The 10,612-nt window shown below is 50.8% G+C and overlaps 1 protein-coding gene across 4 annotated transcripts in view; it reads right to left on the bottom strand.

Annotated features, from left to right (window-relative positions):
• The window catches only part of Capzb (capping actin protein of muscle Z-line subunit beta), a 101,097-nt gene that overhangs the window by 35,906 nt on the left and 54,579 nt on the right, over positions 1-10,612 (bottom strand). The gene's annotated exons all lie outside the window — the stretch shown is intronic.

Here is a 10,612-nt window from a genome sequence, read left to right as displayed (position 1 = left end):
AGGTGGATCCAGGCTGTCCATAGCTGGCTGTATATACTACAGAGGTGGATCCAGGCTGTCCATAGCCGGCTGTATATACTACAAAGGTAGATGTCCATATGCTTTCTACAGCAGAGCAATCAGCTCACCTGCAGCTTTACCTGGTCTGCATAGCAGAAGGTGCCGGGAAAACAGCTTTGTGGCCTAGGTGGGCTAGAACAAGTCACAATTCCCAAACCCGGGTGTGGCTTTGAGGAAGCAGGCCAGGGCTGCCTCCTCCCAACACAAACATCAGTCTCCATGAAAACATTCCAGGAAGGGATGGCAGCCCTTGCATAAGTGGATGCCTTTCTGTTCGAGTCACTTCTACACAGTTTCCACATCCTGACTTTCTCATCTCAGGGCCTGGGTTTACAGGGTCCCCTGCTTCATCTTTTACAAGACAAGGGGCTGCTAACAGAGGGGGCCATGAAGCGCAGGTCCTGTGTCCCTCCCAAAAGCCAGAACTACTAGGACAACCAGGTTCTGATGCTGCATGCTACTGTCTTAGGGCACATCACAGCCTACCATACAAAGTGCCTCTTGCTCCATGGGATGGTCCAACTCTTATACATACACCACTCCCCAAGGAGAAGCATATACCTCCAGCCAAAGCACGACATGCTTGTTTTCAGAACCTGGTCCATGCGCACCTGTGCACTCACCCAACCAATAGGCAAGGTCATTTTCAAAGTTAGCTTTGGTGACATCTCTCTCTATCACCTCTAAGTGCCTGTTTGGATGTTGAACCAGGTATCACAAAGCATGCTCTTTACCTAAGTGCTCATACCAGGACATAAAGTGGGAAGCTGTTACCTTAATTTACAGATTACAGAGTTAAGACCCAGAATCATTAAGCTGTCCAAGGTTCACACCAACAGCCAGCAGTGAATATAGAAATCCAATCCTAGGCTAGGTGACTCCCAAACTCCTTCACCCTGTCACTCTGGTCCCTAAGGACAGCTAACAGTAACGGTACAAAGCTCCTCCCAGCCCCCAGAGCCCTCCACCTGGGACACCCTAGTTGTAGAAGCAGAGTTCCACGGCTTCCATGAGGCAGCCAGGCATGAGGCACTGGCTGAATTTTATGGGTGCAGTGAAATGACCCTGGCACCTTCATGCTGCCCTTCGTGCTGTGGCCTGCCACTAAGAACCCACTTGTGCTACTGGGCTGCTGCTGGGGTCTCCTTACAAATTGTCAAGTTCTGTCTTGAGCCTCCTAGTCCTCTTTGTCTGTCCTCACTGTCTGGGTAGCAATGCTGCCCTTCTTCCTCTTCTTTTTTTTTTTCTTAAAAGATTTATTTATTTGTTATATGTAAGTACACTGCAGCTGTCTTCAGACACACCAGAAGAGGGCATCAGATCTCATTACAGATGGTTGTGAGCCACCATGTGGTTGCTGGGATTTGAACTCAGGACTTTCAGAAGAGCAGTCAGTGCTCTTAACCCTGAGCCATTTCTCTAGCCCCGCTGCCCTTCTTTGTATCTCAATACACCTTGCTGCTTCAGAAAGCAGATGCTGAAGTATGCTTGGGAAGACAGATTTCCTTTAGCAGCCAGGCTGTCAAGACGATGCGAGGTGCAAGGAAAGAGGCTCCATTCCTAGCTGGCACAGTTATGTACGTTTGTAATCCTGGCTGCTTAGGAGGCTGAGAGAGAAGAAGGATTTAAGACCATGAATTCCACACATCAGTATGACCAGGCCTGGTGGCACAGTCCTAAATATTTGGGAGGCTGAAGCAGGAGGATCCTAAGTTCAAAGACTGGCTGGGTTGTACAGTGAGTTTCAAGCCTACTTGAATAACTTAAGACCTTGTGTTATGAGAAAACAGACATCCGGTAAGATAGTTCAGTGGTAGAGTGCTTGCCTACTGCACATGAGGTCCTCGGTTCAATTCTCAGTGTCTCAAGTTACCAGCAAAACGAACAAATAACATCACTACCAAACCAAAGCCCCAAGCCCAGCCTGAAGAGTCACAGTAATGACAGAAGGACAGAACCAGGCAAACTATGCCAGAGACGAGCCACCCCTAAAGAGCTAATCCCAGACTTCTGCAAGCCCACGCGTCCAACCAACCATAGAAGAACATACACTCAACTGAGCCCTTACCATGGCAGCAGACAGTGGAAAGCTATGGAGATCGTGCAGGACACAGGATGTGCCCAAGCACACAAGTACCTAGGATGGGTCACAGCTAGCTGGCTCTGCCTGCTCAGGTCCCTAAAAGACAAGTTCTTAAGTTGGGCCATATTTTCAAGTTCTGTTTACATCAATCCCTCTTCTGATCAAAGACAACCTAGTCTAGAATGACACTATGCTGTCACTGGAAACAAGTACAAACTATACAATGTGACTATACAGTGTGGGAGCAGCTGCCCTAGGGACATGGGGTGTGCGCGTGCACATGCATGTACATGTGTGTACCATGTGTCAGTCCTGCCCCTCATCCTGTCCTCTCTTCACCTTCTCAGCACTGGCCTACTAGCCATTTCCTCTACATGCTAGTTTGTATAAAAACACTCCCCATTGAGAGTTGGTGCAGAAACTATAGGCTGCTGAGTTAAATTGACTTTTGGGTCACAAGGAAGACCGTTTCAGTTTGACCACCCCTCTAATGTTACACAGGATAGCTGTTTTTATTTGTTCAATCTAACACTCCGCTGTATTCCCCGAGTCTCCTTCAGACCTGTCCCTGATTCCCACTTCTCTCTAGGCATTGTGGAATTCCACCAATGGACGGCACCGGACCCTTGACTGCTCCTGAAACTGGCTATCCTAATACTACCAGCAGAGACTCGGGAGACTATACCCAGGGAGCCACGAGGGGACCCCAGTCAAGCACCATGTCCCATCAGCTGCAGAGGGTCTCAATCTACGCTTGGGTCCCATGGGAGCAGGCATGGGGTCTTTTGCCTGAGAGCATGCTGGAAAACAATGGCTCTGTGAGCCAGTCAGTTATCTAAATCTGTGCCTCAGCTCTTCCTGCCCCTGGCTGTGCCACTCTCAGGGTGTCAGAATCCGCAGTGATCGATGAGCTGAATGACCAGGTCCAAACACCTGAGTCTACTCTGTGCTCCAGCGCTGTGAGGAGCAGAGCCAGCATAGACTGTGTTTGGCTGCACTCCACACTGCCCACGTGACCTACCCCCATCAGCTTTTGTGTGGAACGTCCATCTAACAGCAATGGTGTTGGCCAAACCGGGCCGCTGAGGGTTCAACTTAATTTCCAGTGACTTGGAATAGTAACGCTATACCACTATTGGGACAGGCCCTGCCTTCGCCCTGGGTATTCTCACCTGGGTTTGGGTTCAGTCCAAGCACAGCAAAGCAAGCTTTAATGGGGGATAGGACATGGCACATGTCTGTAGTCCAAACTACCCAGGAGGCTGACACAGAAGGATCATTTGACTCCACTGAGTTCAAGACCCATGGAGACAACATGGAAAAACCAGACAACAGTGATGATAAACCATAAAACAGACGAGTCTCTGTCACCATGGGATCCAGTCTATTGCCATCACTCCTTTATCCCCAGGACAGGTTTTCACAGAGACTATTTTTTTTTAAGACTATATTCATCCACTCATGCACTCACTCACCTACCCACCCACCCACCCACTCACTCACTCATTCATTTTTTAAGAAAGTGCCCGTGCCATCGTGCAGACATTGAGGTCAGACACCACTTGTGGGAGTTGGTTCTCTCCTTCCACTATGTGGAACCCGGGAATCAAACTCAGGTCTTCAGTCTCGGTGGCAACGCTTTTATGCACTGAGCCATCCTGGTGGCCCAGAGACCTCTACTTTAAAGAAGAGGCACATGAGGCCTGAGAAACAAGCTGACCCAAGTCACACAAGCCAGTAGCCAGCATCTAAGGAAGGCACAGGGACACAGTTCAGCTCGGTTGAGAGGTAAATTGCAGCGCTGCTCTTGCCCAAATGGCGTATTTTCCTACTATCTAACCCAACAGCTGATCGCATGAAAGGCGACACAAATCAGAAGCTTCCGGCCACAGGCAAGGCCGTGTGCGCTGTCATATGGTTCCACTTTGCCTCTTCCTCTTCTCCATTAGTTATTAATGTTGAAAAAAATTGTTCAACCAGAAAAAGAAACTTGAGATGAACCCTTAAAAAAAAAAAAGGCACAAAAGCTGGAGTGGTTCAGCTCCCCGGATAATCTAATCCCCGGCGCCCTCGCCTTTCAGAAGTGAACCTTTGGACCTTGATTTTAAAAAAAAAAAAATGGCCAAATGAACACATTCCATCTTTTGATCTGCCTGCTGGCTGAGAGCCCGCCACCGGAGAGATAAGGATCGAAAGCAGACCCTGTCCATTCGGGTGCACATGCACATGAGTGATGGTGAGCCCGGGGCTGGGGAGAGTCCTGGCTTGCCCCACTCCAGGGTTGGGTGCCAGAGACCTCGAAGGCCAGCAGGGGGCTCTGCTTACAACCTGATTCTTCTGTTTTCCCCAAGGCCCTGAAGTTACGCTTTTAAAAACTGAAACAATGAAAGCAGCAAGAGTGTCCTAGAGGTACACATGCCAGCACTGGAACATAGCACACAACGAGAAACCAGACACAGGTCCAAACTCTGCTCTGCCTCTGCCAGGCTCCTAACCTAGGAACTGGTTTGGAACCATGGAAGAGACTAGAGACAGGAAGACGCACACCAGCAGGTCATCTCCAGACTGCCAGAGCAGGAAAGAAACCTGAAGACACTAGGTGAGGCTGGGGCACAGGGGACAGCACAAGAATGCCAGGAATGGTAAGGAAAACAGGAGGGTGCACCACACAGTTCTGCAGCTAGCAGCAAGAGACACCAGGGCAAGTATGAGAATGGTCCCTGCAAGGCACACAGCAAGACCCAGAAGGCCAAGAAAGCAAGCTGTTCGACCCAGCTGAGCTACCCTCTACCCACCGAGCAGGGCCTGCTCTCTGTGCCCGACCCCAGCACATATAGCAGGGTGTGGTCCCAGCTCCTCTAGGTCCCACCTCAGTTCTTCACAGACCATCAGATTCTTAAGCAGAAAGGCACACTATAAACCTCATTTGAATAGCCTGCCCTGTAGGGTCATTACTAACACCACTATATGGACGTGTCAAGCGTACAAGTCCCTTCCCAACTTCAAAATGCTAAGTGAGCCATGACCCTGGCTTTGAGACAGCTGGCAAGATAGTCTTGCTCCTAGATGGCTGCCATAGTGGGCTAGTACTCTGGTGACTGAGGGCCCAAAGCAAATGGAGACGACATGCCTAGCACTGATGCAGAGCTCTGGACAAGCCATGGAGATCCAGCTTGTTATAACAGAAATGAATGGATCAGGACGGGCTTACATTCTCCAAGGCTGGTAAGTTACACTCATGGTGCACCTTAGTGTTTCTGGCTCGGGGAGAGGGGGTGTGGCCCCACACCCTTTTGTCTGTCTTCAGGCTCCACCAGCATAGGCAATCGGGAAGCTCTGGCTCAGTTTTAGACCTTGAACATTTCCTGGCCAAGGATTAGATAACTTTATCTCTACAGTCACCCAGGACAGGGTTCTCCAAAGCTCACCGCACTCTGTATAAAGCAGTGTCTGTGAGTTACAGACTGTGGAGGCCCTGCCCCTCATCAAGTACAAATTGCACACCCCCTGGACCAGGAGGGAGTGTCACAGTCACACCAGCTTCTCGCAGCTCCATGTTCAAATCAGACCCGTTCATCAATGCCAGTGCTAAGCAGCTAGCACCTAATCACTACAAAGCAAACAGGGTCTCATGCAGCCCAGGTCAGCCTCAAATTTCCTGTGTAGCCAAGGAGGACGCTGAACATGTGCACCTCGTGTTTCTTTGTCCTGAATTCTGATTATGGGCATGCACCATAACACCCAACCCAAGACTTTATGCATACTAACCAACTAACCAGGTTAGTACTCCACGGAGCCCCTACCCCAGCGCACTGACCTTCCTTTGACACACGCTCACTATATAGCCTTGGCTGTCTTGGAACTCGCTCTGTGACTAGGCTGCCTCCCAGGTGCTGTTAAAAACATGTGGCACCTCTCTTGGCAAACACTTCTTAATACGTATGGATGTTTGTCTTCCTAAGTGTCTGTGTGCCATGTATGTACAGTGCCCGCAGAGGCCAGAAGAAGGCGTCAGATTCCCTGGAACGGGAGTAATAGGCAGGTGTGAACTACCATGTGAGTCCTGAGACGAACCCAGGTCCTCTGAAAGAGCAACTAGGACTCCTAACAACTGAGCTGTCTGTCTGTCTGTCTCTTCAGCCCCACATGGACTCCTAACAACTGAGCTGTCTGTCTGTCTCTTCAGCCCCACATGGACTCCTAACAACTGAGCTGTCTGTCTGTCTGTCTCTTCAGCCCCACATGGACTCCTAACAACTGAGCTGTCTGTCTGTCTGTCTCTTCAGCCCCACATGGACTCCTAACAACTGAGCTGTCTGTCTGTCTGTCTCTTCAGCCCCACATGGACTCCTAACAACTGAGCTGTCTGTCTGTCTCTTCAGCCCCACATGGACTCCTAACAACTGAGCTGTCTGCCTCTTCAGCCCCACATGGACTTTAAAGGGAAGTGGGAGATGGGAAAGCCCTGGCTCCTTCAAGCATCCCAGCTCCACATTCCTCTAACAACCGACTCCCCCAGCTGCCCAGCCCACATTCCTTGCAGCATGCAGTTCAAACATTCAGGGGAAGGAGACCGAGCATGTTATACTCTTACCAAGTATTTTTAACTGTTTCCCAAACCAAGCCTGTTTATGAATCAATCTAGGCACTCCTTGCCCAGGACGGAGTCTGCCAGCCTGGAGAGGAAAGACTTTCTGCCTCTGGTCTTTGGAGGAGGCCCCATCTCTCTAACTCACTTTTATGTTGTTTTTTACCTTATCAATCAAAATGTGGACTCTAAGTTACGGGAACATCCATCAGCCCCTCCCAGTACAGTCTTTGCTTTCCAACAGTACCAAAGGCAGATCACAAACAGGAAAATCTTGTGAGGGCAAGGCCCAAGCCAGGGTCTTCCTTCAAAGGCGTCCTGTCCATCAGCCATCACAGCCCCACCTCCTCCTGAGCTTTACCTGATCCCCAAGCCACCTATGTCCCCAAGTGAAGCCAAAGCGGGGCTGAGCACTCTGGTTCCTTCCTGGAGCACAGAGAAACCAAAGTCTAGCCCTCAATCCCTTCTCTAAGGGCTCCTCATCATCACCGTAAGCAGCGAAGGTTCTCAGAGCACCCCTTGCCACTTTCCAATGTCACAGCAAGCTCAAATTAAAAAAAGACAAAAGCAAAACTAAAAACCAGAGCCTTTCTACAATTCCAGAAACTTAAATTTCTTACACGCAGCAGAATAAAAACCAACAGGAGGCCGACGGGAAAGTGGCCCCAAGCAAAAAGGGAGGATTTAGGCAAGCATTTAGGAGCGATGGAATCTGAAACACTAACACAGAAGGGCAAAAGAGCCCTGCACAGTTAGGAGCCCTTTAATTGGGCAAGATTTGCAAGGCCTGTGGAACTCTGGCGAGCCTCTTGAGTGGAAAGCATGGGGACCAATGGGAGCCACCGACTTCAAGTTCTCTTGGATACACGCCTGAGAATGACACACGGCCACTACCACCTCTTCAGCAGCCTCACGCTATCCCTTAAAGGCCACAGAAGACCACCCGGCCGAGGAGCCGGGCTGTGCTCTTCCTCCATGGGCACCTTCAAGTCTGAGGGGAAACACTCTCCTGCTGTCCCAGAGAAAGAGGGTATGAGAAAACTGGGAGCTGGAGTTCTGACAGTCACACATCCCCATGCACAGGCAGAGGATATAAAACTGCACAGAAAAACGGTAGGTGCAAGATGGCTGCTCCTGACCTACCATGACCTTCCCAGGCCAGAAGGCCCCACAGCAGTAGGCTCTCAAGGCCATGCTTCCATGCTGTGACTAACTGTGGATCATCAATATGAAAATGAATGTGCGCTGCTGCCTGCTACTGACCAGCACAGCACAGCCGTGCATCTGCTCCCACCCAGTCTCTGTCCAGCCACCCCACCGCCGCTCATCCTCAATGTCTCCTCCTCCCACTCCATGCAGCTTTCCGTGCCCCAGCCCATCAAGGTGGATGAAGCCGGTCACTCAGAAGCACCCAGTGTGCAGTGCTCCTATTCTACAATTCTACGCTCTACCCTCTTCTCAAAATCCGAACAACTGTGGTTACCCACAGGGGATGCTCACAAGATCAGGCCCGTTAACATTCCCTTGCAGACGTGTAGTGTAGTGAAGGACACTAGACCCTGAGAGTCCAAGCCATTCCCTCATCTTGTCCCCTCAGCTCCATGTAACCCCTGACCTCAGCATGTGCGGTAAGCAACCCAACAGGCAGCATCGTGGGCACGCACTGTGGCTGGGACTGAAGTATGTATGGAGATAGGCTCAACAGAGACAGACATAGAGAACAGAGCTAGCATGAGAATGTAACCCAGGAAAAGGGGCACCATGTCAGACAGAGCATCCAAACAGACGAGCCATGGGGTGGGGGACTAAGGCAAGCCCAGGTGTGTTCTCCGACTGTAATCCAGACAAGAACCTGGAGCCTTATAGGCACAGGGTCAAAGGTCAGTCTCCAAGAGCTGTGGAGAGAGGGACCCACCAACAAGGAGACTGACTCGGGGGACTCTCCAAAGACTCAAGCATCATAGGGCGGAGTGTGACCGTCAATGTCCACGGAACTGCTCCAGGGAGGTGTGACAACACTCACACCCACAGGCCGGCCAGTGTTCTGAGTAACACCTGGGCATCTGCATCCTGTCTAGAGCGCTTCCAGCATGCTGGCCTCCTCTCTCTCTCTCTCTCTCTCTCTCTCTCTCTCTCTCTCTCTCTCTCTCTCCTGGATTCAGCCCCAGGGTTCTTTCTGTCACATGCCCTGCAGCCTCAAGAAGTATTACTAGAGGTAACCCTTGTCACCAAGGGCTGAGCATGGCCCACCCTGGGCTGGAGGAAGAAAGGTTATTAGAGGGTTTAAGTGAGAACTCACCCACTGACCAGCCAGGGAGCTGAGGGTTTAAGTGAGAACTCACCCACTGACCAGCCAGGGAGCTGAGAGCTGGCCACTTCGAAGCAGGGGCCCACAGTTCTCCTTCCCAAGCAGGTTGAACAAGGAAGGGAAAGGCACTGGCTTGCTGCTCCCGGGCCCTGTTCTATCTCCATTCTCATGCCACAGAAGCCTATGAAACAAGTACCGTCACCTCCTCGCTCGTTAGACCAGTCAGAACCATCTGTAATTGGCAATGCATGAAGCCCTTTACCCATGAGAACTTGGCAGAGTCCCCTAAGAACAGGGACAACTGAGGAAACAGATCCTGGGCCTGAGACAGGATCTTGGACTCACCTGGATATTGGGGGGTGGGGGTGGGGTACTAAGACCCAGCTAACTCAGACCAACTAAGTTACTGGCTGCAGGGTGATGTCCCCAGTCACACAACTCAGTTCCAGGAGACATTGAATCCCATTCATCTCTGATTGCACATCTTGCAAAGTGTTTACAGCTTCTACCTCCCGAGTCTGGGAATCTGGGGTGGGGTGGGGTACTGTGTCCACCTATGGTTGACACATAGGCAGGATTTATTTTATACACTCAGGAGTTGGAAGAATGAACACCATTATCTCCTATGGGGGTCTCAGGAGCCAGCGGGAGCTTCCTTGGGAACTAGGGACTTGAAGTCACAGCATACAATTAATTACCAATGACTACTCTAAGTTGTATGCAAGTGGGAAGGTCAGAGAGTCTCTCTGCTCTAGGAAGGCAGGAGGACCTCAGTTTAGAATACATCTGCCACATAACCCTCCTCACACTGGGGGTGGGGGACAACTAACTTATATGAACATACTCATTCGGGCGTAAATCTCCTGAGGCTGTGTTCTCAACTGGGAAAGCTAGTCTAGCTTCTAGTCACCAGGAATTAAGTGTCCCTATACATTCTAGAAAGAAGGGTAATGGAGATTAAGGACAATCCAGTCTCCTGTTTGGCTAGGCATCTGTCCTCGGCCTGCTGTCAGGTCCCCACTCTGGGCCTCCATCTGATACTTGTCCACCATCTGTAACTTCAATTTTGCTCTTAGGCAAAGGTTTCAATTACATAAAAGGTAACAGGCCCACCAGGACCTGGCAGTCTGCAGCGTGGCGAGAGCTGCTCACACCTCTCCTGTGGCACACCAAGCATCCAGAATCATTTGCAGAGACCAATTTCAGAGGCCTAGGGCTCAACAGCCCAGCCTTTCAGGAGACCTCTCCCAGGCAGGCTCTGTGCACATTATGACTGACAGGGTCTCTAATGAGCCTTAATTGCCAGCTCAGCAGGCCTACAAACACATGCAGCAAAGGGGCAGGTGCAAACCACCCAATTACAGAGCACAGTGTCTGGCCGGACAAGGGCCACTGACCCAAGAGAAGGGTGGGCCCCAAACTCCCAAAACACCTTGCCAAAAGCAGTCTGGAGCCCACCCTAGCCCAGCTAGTGTGGCCATTTGGTGTCGACACCTGGGTTCAGACTCCTGCATGGGTACCACGGCTGCCTCCCTCCCCATCAGCATTTCTTTAATGATGGAGGACAGACGCC

The sequence above is a fragment of the Mus caroli genome, chromosome 4 (genome assembly GCF_900094665.2).
Source record: "Mus caroli chromosome 4, CAROLI_EIJ_v1.1, whole genome shotgun sequence".
Classification (NCBI taxonomy): Eukaryota; Metazoa; Chordata; class Mammalia; order Rodentia; family Muridae; genus Mus; species Mus caroli.
This window is presented reverse-complemented; position numbering and strand designations above follow the sequence as displayed.